At 40.2% G+C, this 13,356-nt stretch overlaps 1 pseudogene; it reads left to right on the top strand.

Moving 5' to 3' along the window:
• The first annotated feature begins 2,750 nt into the window (after positions 1 to 2,750).
• The window catches only part of LOC133999048 (NACHT, LRR and PYD domains-containing protein 3-like), a 61,912-nt pseudogene continuing 51,306 nt past the window's right edge, over positions 2,751 to 13,356 (top strand).

The following is a 13,356-nucleotide window of genomic DNA, read 5'->3' as shown; positions in this document are numbered from 1 at the left end:
AGTCCAGTACTCCATTGTCTGTCACACAGTAAAGATTTTATTAACAACTATACATCATATCAAAGTGTTTTTTTACATTCAAGTGATCTGAAGAAAAACAAATTTGCAATGAAAAGAAATATTTGTTCACCTCATCATGTTGATCCTCCACCTTCAAGACATTGAAGAGTCATACCTACTTTATTTTATCTCAAATATTCTAATAAGACTTTCCTGACATTCATGCGTTTCACTTTCAGGTTTTGATGATTCAGTTCATTTCCGAAGTTTCTCACAAAATTCATTTTCACAATTGTCTTTTAAAGTATTGTAATAAACCTTGTCTCGGAGTTGAGAATGTAGAGAGCCCCACACACCGAATATTTCCACTGTGCTAACAGTTAAATGAGGAGGAAGCAGGGTATAAACAATCAATCTTTAAAAGGTAAACAGACAGTAAGAGTCCTCTAAATCCTTTAAAATCAATAGCATTTAATCATAACATATGACATTAAATGTCAACCAACAGACAAAGACAAATACTGCATACAATATTTTAAAACCACTTAACTGTCCCGGGGCTGAAGACCCTCCCGCAGTGTCTGAGCTTTAGCGCCGGTCCGACTTCAGTCCAGTATGCTGCACAAGCGGCTGCCGGTCCAGCGCAATGAGGCGTCTCCACAGAAAGCAGGAGAGCCCGATCACAACTGGAGAGCGGACAAGAGCACTCCTATAAAACCCCGCAATCTCTGACCCCCAAACCCTGCCTGACACGGGAACCTCACCCTACGCCCGTTATCTATCTTCACCGGCAGCCCTAAGCAGCATGCGAACAGCTCCCAACCCCTGACAATGAGCGCAACAACTGACTGTTCGGCTGGGCTGAAGCCCTTTAACTTTCTCCAGAACCGCGAGCACCCACTTGCTCTGCTCTTTTAACTCCTCTCAACATCAGGTTAATTATCACAGGTGCAGTCAATCACTTACCCTACTCGCAGCACAGCGTCACTCACTACAGTAGCCTATTAAAGATTAAATGCTGTATTTCTCACACGCAGGCACGCACAAGCACACACACACGTGACTTCCAGTAACTTGAGGAAGTTAAAATCGAAAGTATTCAGTCAGACGTCATTTCACAGTCAGCAGAGCAGAAGGAGGAAAACAAGTCTGAGACAGGTGAGTGTTAATATCAGGACTGTAAATAATGATTACTGTTATTTTTGATCAATCTGATGATTGCCTTTTACGGAGTGTCTATTTGCACCCCTGATACAAATAGCATCGGCCACACAGCTGAGCTATTTGCACCCTAGACGTAAAACAACGTGAAACATGGCGGACATTCATCTTCCACGCCAGCAGAAAAGGGCGAATTTAGAAAGCTTTCATCTCTAATGTTTGTTCTAAGGACATAGTTTTCATAATCTTTCCTCAGTGAATGCATACAAGCGTCAAGTTTGTCAGTTAGAAATTATGTGTCGCCAATATATTTATCTTCTGTATTAGGAAACATATTGGGCTGTCACATCACTGCGTAGGGCAGCATCACATTGATAATATTGATAATGTTTTCAGCGGAAAAACTGCTGCATTTTCATAACTTTAAGTAAATGCATACAACCCGAATATATACATATACATCCTTCAGGTTGTTATATGATCGAAATCAAATCTTGACAGATAAGTCTACGGTTGCCATGGATACCAAATACATTTCAGACCTCTGAAGTCTCAGGCATTCACCGTGAGGCATTTCAAGCTGCTCACACACCTCACCTGACATTATTTCACGCTGAGAAGTGATGGATCTTACTGGACAGAAACTATTATATGATATAAAGAAGAGAACAGCGACGTATATTTAGTGTCTTCTGCATATCTCCAGACGCTCCCCTCCGACACTGAGTCCGCCCTCCCCCTACACACACACACACACACACACACACACACACACACACACACACACACACACACACACACACACACACACACACACACACACACACACTGCTGTCTACAACAGAGTACAAATAGCATCCACTTCTAATTGTACTGGAGTGCAATTAGCATACATTCTGCGTCCTCATAGTGATGTAAAAACTCAGCAAACTCTTGGATAAAAACATTATTTGTAGTTTAAAATGAATAATGAATCTTTAGAGTGAACCATAAAACCATGGTGTTGAAAAGAGGTCAGATTACTATGAAAAATGAGACTCTCCGGGGAAAGTATTACACCAAACTCCCTTAAAGAAATATGAGCAATACAATGTTCTCAAAAACACAAAATTCTAGAACACAACACAACACAAGATAAAAGGCGTCATATGTCCAAAGTCCTCATCAATTCAGCATCAATATAATCCATAAATATAAACTGTATCTGCCTCATTATGACCAGACTTTGTTCCCTATGAGGACTACTGGTCCCAACAAGGTTAATTATTATACAAGAAACGGTCCCCATAAAGTAATAAATACACACATGTGTCTTCAGTAATGGAGAAGGTGAACGTCAGTACAGACTTCATTTCACAGTCAGCAGAGCAGGAGGAAAACAAGTCTGAGGCAGGTGAGTGTTAATATCAGGACTGTAAATAATGTTTACTGTCATTATTGATCAATCTGATGATTATTTTTAAGTTTCATTGTTTAATTGATAAAACTGTGTCAGAAAAATATGAAATCACACAGTTTGACGTCTTCAAAAGTAGTTTCCTGTTGCTCTTTTCCTGGTTTGTGCGTCCTCACAGTGATGTAACGTGACTCACTGCTGCCTCTAAATAGAGAGAAGTCACAGTTAAGAAGCACACACATGTTTATCTGAAGTCTGTTTGTTGGATTTAAACCAGAGTCAAAGTTTCTCTTTGTGATGACTAGAAAACACACATGGTTGTAGTTAAAGTCATGTAAACTAATAAGAAGCTACTAAGTTGAGAGTCAGGACTGAGTTTATTATACTGTGTATGTGTGTGTGTGTCTGCAGTGTTACTGGTTTACCTCTCAGACTCCAGAAGATGAAGGAAGAGGAGGAAGAGGAGGACGGAGTCTCCAGCTGTGTGTCTATGAAGAGTGACCGGTCCATTGAGCGTCCTCTAGTCTTCAGTAAGGAACCTGGACCCTCAGACTCAAAGTAAGAGACTGTTTCTACTGTTAACTACAAACATCACTGACTGACAACACACACTCTACTACAACCATCTCCATCATTTATTAGTGAGAGTCTGAAGATCTTCTGCAGCAGTTTCAGTCTATCTAAATATAAAGTGTGTTTATCAAAGCCGTGCAGCTCATAGAAATGTCTATAAATGATACAGTCAGACTACATGCATGCATCAGACTCTACAAACACACTGTGAGTTTACAGGAGATTAATTCAGTTTATACATGAAGAAGTTCAAATATTTTTAATCTCACATATGTTTAGATCACATCATCTGTATACAAATAAAAATAACTGAAATATAAACAATACTGCTAATATGACATGTTACATGTGTTTATATCTGCTCTTTACAAGAAGTAATGATGTATGTATCATATCTGTTGTTTCCAGACATCAGAACCACAGACAGAGAGCAGAGTCTGTAATATCCAGCTGTGTGTCTATGAAGAGTGACCAGTCTAAAGAGCATCCTCTAGTCTTCAGTAATGAACCTGGACCCTCAGACACAAAGTAAGAGACTGTTTCTACTGTAAACTGACCTGAAGATGATTCCGTTTTTTCATGTCATTTGATAATCTACATTACAACAATATTCTTTTATAATTCTGTTTTTTCAATTCAGTCACCTTCATTTGTTTTCAAATTTGTAACTTTAATTTTATGGAAATATACCTGTTTGCAGCTGTAGATAAATTGTTTAGAACATGCAGATGGATATTTGTTGTGACTATGAAATCCTGACTCAGTCACATTTCATATCTGCTCTTTACAAGAAATAAATTATATGTGTAAAACAATTGTTGTTTCCACAGACAAAGAGCAGAGTCTGTAATATCCAGCTGTGTGTCTATGAAGAGTGACTGGTCCAATGATCATCCTCCAGACTTCAGTAATGAACCTGGACCCTCAGACACAAAGTAAGAGACTGTTTCTACTGTAAACTGACCTGAAGATGATTCAGTGAGATGCTTTCATGAAGGTTGTAGTTTAGATATGAAGGAAAGAAATAATGAAGTAGCTTCCATTCAGCTGTAATCTACAACAGATCTTCATGTTCATGTTAACCAGAGACAGAGACAGGGCTGGTATTGCTGTTTGATTTTAATAAATGTAAAGTAGCAGCAGGTAACCCAGGGTGATATTTACTAAGGATTTACTAACAAGTCAAACTGTGTCTGTCCTTATTTACTAAAGGACTGCAGCAGCAGGTACAATGTTTGGTCTCATGTAATACAGACTGTGTCTTAACGTGTTCCTGTTCAAAGACACTAAATATGGGAGGAGGTCATGTAAATGTATAGAAACAGCCTGCTGCAGCTGATTTATCACTGCAGACTGACCACTGCAGCAGAGGAAACTGAGTCTGACATTAAACGTTTGGGAAAAGTCAAATGTGTCAAACTGTTGTATCACACTCACACAGAGGGAGAGAGACTATAGCAGAAACAGAGAGAGTTTCACCACCACCATCCCTGCGGCTCTCCTGGACTGGTCAGACAACACTGACTCTCTTTACAAGAAGGGTCAGTGTCGTTTACAACTGCTGAGGAGGTTGGCATCGTTTGGTGTGTGCAGGCCACTGCTGAGATCCTTCTTTGACTCTGTGGTGGCATCTGTGGTCTCATATGCAGTGGTGTGTTGGGTAGGGTGATGTTCTGAGCGAGACAAGAACAGACTCAACAGACAGATAAAAAGAGCCAGCTCAGTCTGTGCCTGCCCCCTGGACTCCATAGAGGTGGTGGGAGAGAGAGGGGTTTTGGCCAAATTGTCCTCCATCATGGACAACACCTCTCACCCTTTGCATCAGACTGTGAAGGCCTTAAGCAGCTCCTTCAGCGACAGACTCATACACCCCAAGAGTAAGAAAGAGCACTTCCACAGGTCCTTCATTCCCAGTGCAGACTGTACAATGCTGCACTATAATTGCACTTTAAGGTCCTTTTTTAGTTTTCAATTTATTGTTGTTGTATGTGTTTATATATATGTTTTTTCTCTTTCCCTATCTTTTTGAGCTGCTGTAGCTGTGAATTTTCCCCACTGTGGGATCAATAAAAAAGTTAATCTTTATCTTTATGAAAAGATGCATTATGAAGATATTTAGCAGAGTTCTCTGTTCAGCAGCACAACACAAAAGAGCAGCAGTCTGTTATTTTTCACTAGTGGACTTTTGTGTTTGGCTCAGTTTCCTCCTGCTTATTTTTCCTGACTTTGAATGACTCAGAGAAGCTTAAAGGAGCCTGTGGAGTTTTCTTGTTAACAGACAAAAGTTGTGTTTACAGTGACTTACTTGTGTTGAATCCAATTCCCTTCTTATCAAACATTTGCAAAGCCAATTTTTGAAGCTAGTATTTTAAATTCTGCATTGTTTACATCCATGTTTACTAGCTCTCAGTTTATTCTTCATCTCTGCCCTTGTTGGTATATTGTTGTGTCTGTCTAATTACTTTTGAACTCTTGTCATTTATGTATATAGTATTTTATTTGAAATTGAATTTGCTGAATCTCAGAGCCTGAAGAACAAGAACAGTCTAAATACTGACAGTCTGGACTGTTTATGTGGGGAAAGAGCTGCATGCAGCTTGTGAGCTGTCGGTTGGCCTCCACTAATGTCATGTGTCATAAAGAATGTGTTCATGTCCATAGAGAGAGGAAGAGGAGGGCTGTTTCTGTGGAGGAGCAGCTGTCCCGCTGTTCTTTGTGTCAGGACGTCCTGAAGGATCCAGTCTCTACCAGCTGTGGACACTGGTTCTGCAGACAGTGCATCACCTCATACTGGGACCAGTCTGCTCCATCAGGAGACTCCTCCTGTCCCCAGTGTGCAGAAAGATCCAGAACCAGACCTGGACTGCAGACAGACGGTCAGACCAGCACTGTACGAAGTAAGACTGAAGATAAGATAAGAAGTCTTTATTGTCACTGTACTTAAAATACAATGAAATTGCTAGTGCTCATCACTGTGACATTTTGACATATTACTGCATACATACATACATACATACATACATACATACATACATACATACATACATACATACATACATACATACATACATACATACATACATACATTCAGCAACACACACAATCAATCACTACTCTTTATAAAACTATACAACAAAACAAAACCAAGTCAGGAGAAGATCTGTCTGCTGAGGTCATCATCTCTGAAAACAGGACATGAATCTACCTCCTCTACCCTACTGAACATTAGCAGTCAAACTGATTTCTTGTTCATTCTACAATTTTTTTTCTTCTCTTTCAGCAGAAAGTGGTCTGCTGGAGCTTTTAGATGAACATCAGATCAGTCTGAACAGCACATATGAATGTGTGACTCAAAGAACTGATGAAGCAGGAAGTGAAATCCCCATCAACGATATCTTCACTGAGCTTCACATCATACAGGGACTCAGTGAAGAGGTTAATACCCAACATGAGGTGAGGCAGCTTGAAACAGCTTCCAAGATGGAGACCCTCCATGACGCTCCAATCAAGTGTCAGGACATCTTTAAAGTCTTACCTGACCAACAGAAACAGATCAGAGCCGTTCTGATGAACGGCGTCGCTGGCGTTGGAAAAACCTTCTCAGTGCTGAAGTTCACTCTGGACTGGGCACGGCGCTCCAACAACCAAGATATCAGTCTGTTGATTCTGTTCTCGTTCAGGTCGCTGAACTTGATCAAAGATGAGCAGTACAGTCTGATCATGCTGATCCATGTTTTCTATCCAACATTAAAGAAGCTCACAGCAGAGAAGCTCGCTGTGTGTAAAGTTCTGTTCATCTTTGACGGCCTGGATGAAAGCAGACTTTCACTGGATTTCAACAACAGTGAGGTCGTGACTGATGTCACACAGAAGACATCAGTCAGCGTGCTGTTGACAAACCTCATCAAGGGGAAGCTGCTTCCCTCGGCTCTTATCTGGATAACTTCCCGACCTGCAGCAGCCAACCAGATCCCTCCTTCATGTGTGGACAGGGTAACAGAAGTACGAGGCTTCACTGACGCCCAGAAGGAGGAGTACTTCAGGAGGAGATTCAGTGATGAAGAGCAGTCCAGCAGAATCATCTCACACATCAAAACATCCAGGAGCCTCCACATCATGTGTCACATCCCAGTCTTCTGCTGGATCACTGCTACAGTTCTGGACCACATGTTGACTACAGACCAGAGAGGAGAGCTGCCCAAGACCCTGACTGACATGTACTTACACTTCCTGCTGGTTCAGACAAAGAGGAAGAAGAACAAGTATGATGGGGGACACGAGACGAGTCAACAGGAGCTGACAGAGGCTGACAGGAAACTTCTTCTGAAGTTGGGGAGGCTGGCTTTTGAACAACTGCAGGAAGGAAACATCATGTTCTACCAAGAAGACCTGAAGCAGTGTGGTCTTGATGTCACAGAGGCTGCAGTGTTATCAGGAGTTTGCACAGAGATCTTCAAAACAGAGAATGTGATCTTCCAGAAAACAGTCTACAGCTTTGTTCATCTGAGCGTTCAGGAGTTCCTGGCTGCAGTCTACATGTACCACTGTTACACCAGCAGGGACACAAAGGTACTGAAGGACTTCCTGGGAGAAGACTATAGGTACTCATCTCTGGATGACTTCCTGATGGGAGCCACGTGGAAATCTCTCCAAAGTAAATATGGCCACTTGGACCTGTTTGTCCGCTTCCTTCATGGTCTCTCTCGCTTGCTGGGTCAGACAGCTAACAGTCCAGTAACCATCCAGAGGGTCATCAACAACCTGAAGAAGATAAGCAGTGAGTATATCTCTCCTGACAGAAGCATCAACATCTTCCACTGTCTGATGGAGATGAACGACCGCTCAGTACATCAGGAGATCCAAGAGTTCCTGAAGTCAGAAAACAGATCAGAGAAGGAACTCTCTGTGATCCACTGCTCAGCTCTGGCCTACATGATGCAGATTTCAGAGGAGGTTCTGGATGAGTTGGACCTGGAGAAGTACAACACATCACTGCAGGGACAAAAGAGACTGATCCCAGCTGTGAGGAACTGCAGAAAGGCTCGGTAAGTCCAGATGTGATTAACATTATAAATCAGGGTAGATTAATAGTTGAATTCTTTAAATATAAATAATATATTGGGTCATATATTGAGAATGTCGGGTTTCTTTAAATTAAAGAGTACGGTCTAGGCCTGCTCTATGGGAAAAGTGCATTGAGGTAACTTTTGTTATGATTTGGTGCTGAATAAATAAAACTGAATTATAACATTTTTATTATTGTTAAAATAGTACTCTCCTTGTTTAAAGCTGAAACATCAGTTATATTTAGTCACAGATGATATTGAGCTGTTTCAAATGTGAGTGTAAATAATGTTGGGTTTTCAGTTGGTTGTTTATAGCTGTTAAGTTAATGAACACAGGTCTTCTATTTATTTCTAGTAATTATTGGATTTGACTTTTACAGTTATCAGTGAATAGGGCTGCAACTAACGACTATTTTGATAGTCGACTAGTCATCGATTATTTAAACGATTTATTGACTAGTCGGATCAGTGGTGGTTCTAGCTTGTAAGTATAACTGCAACAACGAATCGATAAAATCGATAAAAATCGGTTATTAAAAGTGTTGGCAATGAGTATAATTATCGATTCGTTCTGTCGCGCGATTACTGCGTCACTTGCCAAGTCGTTGAGCAGGTCAGACGCAGCTGAGCAGAGCCGGTGTCGTGCCATGAAGTGATTTCCGTCCGCGGGAGCGAGCACGGCCTGTTAAAGCTGAAAAGCGCAGTTTCTATACCTGTTCTATACAGTTGCTTTCATCTGGATCTTCTCTGCCAGTGCCGAACAGCTTATTCTGCTATTGGCTCTTGTTTGGTGGATTGGATGACTGTCTGAAGTCTGAAGAAATAGGACATATTGACAATTTATTCATTTAACTCAGTTTACTCAGTTTTCTACTAGTGAAAAGTAGTGGTTAAGGTATTATCTTCAAATTGTAACTCTGATGAGTGATATGAAGTCATTTTGTGGCAGAAAAACCCTTGCAGTCCAACATTATCATCATGGAATCAATTTTTGGCAAGTAAAAAACAGCATTTTATGTGTTGCATTGGCCCTTTTATACAGTTTTCAACAGGTAAAGAGTACTGGTTATGGTATAATCTTCAAATCTGGTGAGTGATATGAGGTCATTTTGAGGGAGAAACCCCTTTCAGTCCCAAATGTCTTTTTTGCATATAAAAGCCAGACATAAACCATGTTGATTAAAGTCTATTTAACAAGGATATCAGACATAACAAACACACAAACATAAAAATAACATTATTATCTGTAATCACGTTAATATCATGCCTGATTAACAGCAAACATGTTTATGGCCACAAATTCTGTGGAAATAAACGTTATTGCACACACTTTCTAGTTGTATGTCGTGTGAACTGCTCCTACACTTTAGAAGATTTCGAGCGGACCGTTTTCTCCACTTCTGCCAATACCTGCGTCCTGCTAAAAAGTGATTTCCATCCGCGGGAGCTCGCGCGGACTGTTAAAGCCGAAAAGCGCAGTTTCTATTCCTCTACAGCTGCTTTCATCTGGATCAAACAGCCATTATATAATATATATATATATAAGTAGGCTAAGTTATTTAAATTATTAAAAATTATAACATATTGCTAATAAAAGTAAACTGCAGAAATCATATATCACACAAATAGAACAACACATTTATAAATCAATATTACCATCCTCCAGCAGTGTCAACAGTCAAGACTAAACCAGTTCACCTTGGTGGTGTGAAAACTGATTTTACATTATTCTTAATGATTTTACTCACAACCCAGAAAAAATACAACAATGTGTCTATGAAACTACATATTCACAGTATCAACTGTGGTTTATTTGGTGTGACTGATTTTTAATTTTTGCATTATTAGGCTACCATACAAAATTATGTGCGCTAGACTCAATGGAGACCTGAGGTCAACCTACTGCTGTTCCTTTCCTACTTCTGAGATCTCAGCAGGTAGAATCTGTTGTTCATAAACTACAGTAGAAGTAGGGCGCGCAGTGTAACAAGGTAAACTGATCCACACCCAGACATTATATCATTGACGTAAATGAGCGATAGAAAACCGATTCTTTTTTTGTGTGTGTGTGCGCTCCGTGCTGCCCCTGGTAAGATGCTGGCTTCCCATATTCCCACTGAATCGGATGAATTACTACAGCACCAGTTATACAGTTATATCACGGTTTCCCAAGGATTTTTGAGACAAAGGTGACAAAATCTGTAGAACATGTGGTGTGCGGTGTGCTTAGTCTCCCGCAGGGAGAGCAGCCTCCAGTTAGCTCCGGGAAAGTCATCACTGTCCAACACACAGAGGACGCAGCGTTGCTGAGGTGAGACAGACTGAGCACCGAGTTATTTTCTTCACCTCAGAGTTGGGTTGAGTTGTTTAAGGCTGCAGTGTGTGTTGGTCAGCTGCTCGTTTGTTACTGCTGGAGTTCATCGTTACGCAAAGCACGGAAAACACGCCTGATGACTTAACCGACAATTATCGTCAATAAATTCGTCAGCGACTAATTTTGTCATAGATTTTTGTCAACAACGACGACTAATCGTTGCACCCCTATCAGTGTATGCAATAAAGTTATTATTACATGAGCAGGTTCTGCAAATAATATACAATCAGACAGAAACTGTTTTTACTACTATGATTAAGAGTTTAAAATAAGTTATTTTCCAAAGAAAATTTCTGAAGTCAGAGAGAATTGCTTTCATCATCATTATTTTCTCAATGTTTTTTTCCTCAAGTGTTTCTACGTTGTTGTTGTTGTTGTAGAGAAGAGTAGTAACAGGAAATGCACAGAGGTGTGATGAATATATAAGAGCAGAACAGTAGAATTCACAGTTTAAAGTTTGTGTAAAGCAACAATAAATGTGTTGTGAGTAGAGCTGCAGCTAATGATTATTTTAATTAGTAGATTATTTTTTTGATTAATCGATGAATCAAGATTTTTTTTTAAATTCCACCCCTTAATTCAAAAACAGAACATTATTTCATGTTAACAGTGCAAACAAGTGCATGAACAATATTGCTGTTTGAATGTCCCTGAGCTGTTAAAGTAATCCATTATAATAATAATAATAATAAAGAAACTGATTTTATATTATTCTTAATGGTTTCACACACAACAAAAAATACAACAATGTGTCTGTGAAACTATATATCAACAGTATGAAAGTATGAATTGGTGACAAAATGCTGAATTTGATAAAAAAGCAGTGACCTTGTGAAGTAAAGCATGGAGCAGAATGGATTAATGGAGATGAAGGAGAGCAGCAGGTTCATCTTCTCAGACCAGAGCTGTCAGAGTCCTTCTTATATTCTTCCTGTTTCTTCCATCTATCTTGAATATGTGTTTTACCCATTAATTGTATAATTATCTATGTTGACTGTGTGCTAAATGAGGTGGTGGGACCTGATGCAATGTTGCTCTGATGAGTTTTGGGTGGACTCAAACAAAAAATACTGTATAACAGACATCCCGACTCTCCTGCATATTGATAGCGGCTCCCTGACGCCCGCAAATTATATATAATCTCCCAGAATATGCAGAGAGCAAGAGAGCGCACCAGAGAGTGACTGTGTGTGTGTGTGTGTGTGTGTGACTATCAATGCAGCGCGTGTGTGAGCAAAGCGTTCTGATAGCTCTGTGTTGCTGCTTACATTATTAGACCAATCGCACCTCCCTGAAATGACTTTTTGCAGGTTGGGATATCTGGTATTATACCGTAATATTACACAGTAGTTTACTGTTAGTATTTTTTTGCACAAAGGCATCATCAAATGCATGAAGTAAATATAAAGTGTCCTCTTTCAAGATAATTTATGTTGTAATATATGTGTCATTACAGACTTTCTCGCTGTAATCTCCAAAACACTCACTGTGAAGTTGTGGCCTCAGCTCTGAAGACCAACCCCTCCCATCTGACAGATCTGGACCTGAGCTACAACTTAATGCTTGATTCAATGATGAAGCTTCTGTGTGCCGGACTGGAGAGTCCACACTGTAAACTGGAGACTCTGAGGTCAGTTCACTGACTGTAGTTTTGCTAGATTTGTTTCTATATATTCAATTAAAATCCTTCACTGAAGTTTCAGATGTTTGGTTCATACATTTTCACACACACTAATTTTTCAATACACACATACACACCACACTCTGACACTCATACCAACACATCCAGGTCATTTTAGATGCAACCACATTTTTCATTGGTCTGCTGTGCTTTATAAAATAGGACTAGCAGGACTGGGGAACACTGCATTGTATTCTCACATAGAGCTAAGTACAGCTAAATGATGTTAAACTAAAACTAAAAAACTAAAATGTTGAAGAACACAGGAATGTTTGAGTCATTTTTTTAGCAGGAAAGTGTAGTTGTAATGGGTTTCAATTAGGGATATTTATATTGGCCCTGATATAGACTCTAACAACTAGATCAGGTATTAGATAATGGGGCCGATCTATTCACTTCAATTCTATGTCGGTGACGTGTGCTACGTCATGCGTCAGCAGTACACGCAGCATGCTGGTAGACTCACAACAAACAGAGCAGACATGAGAGGACCGCCAGTCAATTTCCAAATATCAATACATTTTTTAAATGGTGTTGGAAGCAAGCAGACCATTACTGCATCAAAATGAGTTAAATTGTCCCAACTATCCGCTGTTTGTCTGTCTGCTGCACGGAGGACTCAGCTCCACCCTGCTGAGAGGAGCAGCTAACGTTAAATTCTGCTGCTGTTTGCTGTCATTAATGGTTATGTTGCTCTCTCCTCTGCTCTCACAGAGTCTGTTCTGCTGCTACTTTATTCCTCCTCACTGTTCTGAATAAAGGTCCGGACACTGAACAAGGGACAGAGTTGCTCCGTCAGTAAGCAGCCACAGGACTCTCAGAGCTCTCAAGTCTCACGCATTGATCGTGAGACACATGCTTTTCAAGCAGTTCACACGCTCACACCTGACATTTCTCATGCTGAGAAGTGATAAAGCCCTGCGCACAGAAATGAATATAGGCTATAATATACATAAATGAACAATGAGGGGTAGGCACATTTCTCTACTGGGTTCACAGCTGTCCCGAGTTAGCGACCTACCAGCCATTCAGAAAATAGTATTTCTTATTGCTGGGTAAACTCGGAAAGTAAGTTGTTTTTCCCCTCGTTGCAAGCACGTTCTCA

This window comes from Scomber scombrus, chromosome 18 (assembly GCF_963691925.1).
Source record: "Scomber scombrus chromosome 18, fScoSco1.1, whole genome shotgun sequence".
NCBI classification, from domain to species: domain Eukaryota; kingdom Metazoa; phylum Chordata; class Actinopteri; order Scombriformes; family Scombridae; genus Scomber; species Scomber scombrus.
Note: the sequence above shows the minus strand (reverse complement) of the source record. Positions and strands in the feature narration are given on the sequence as shown.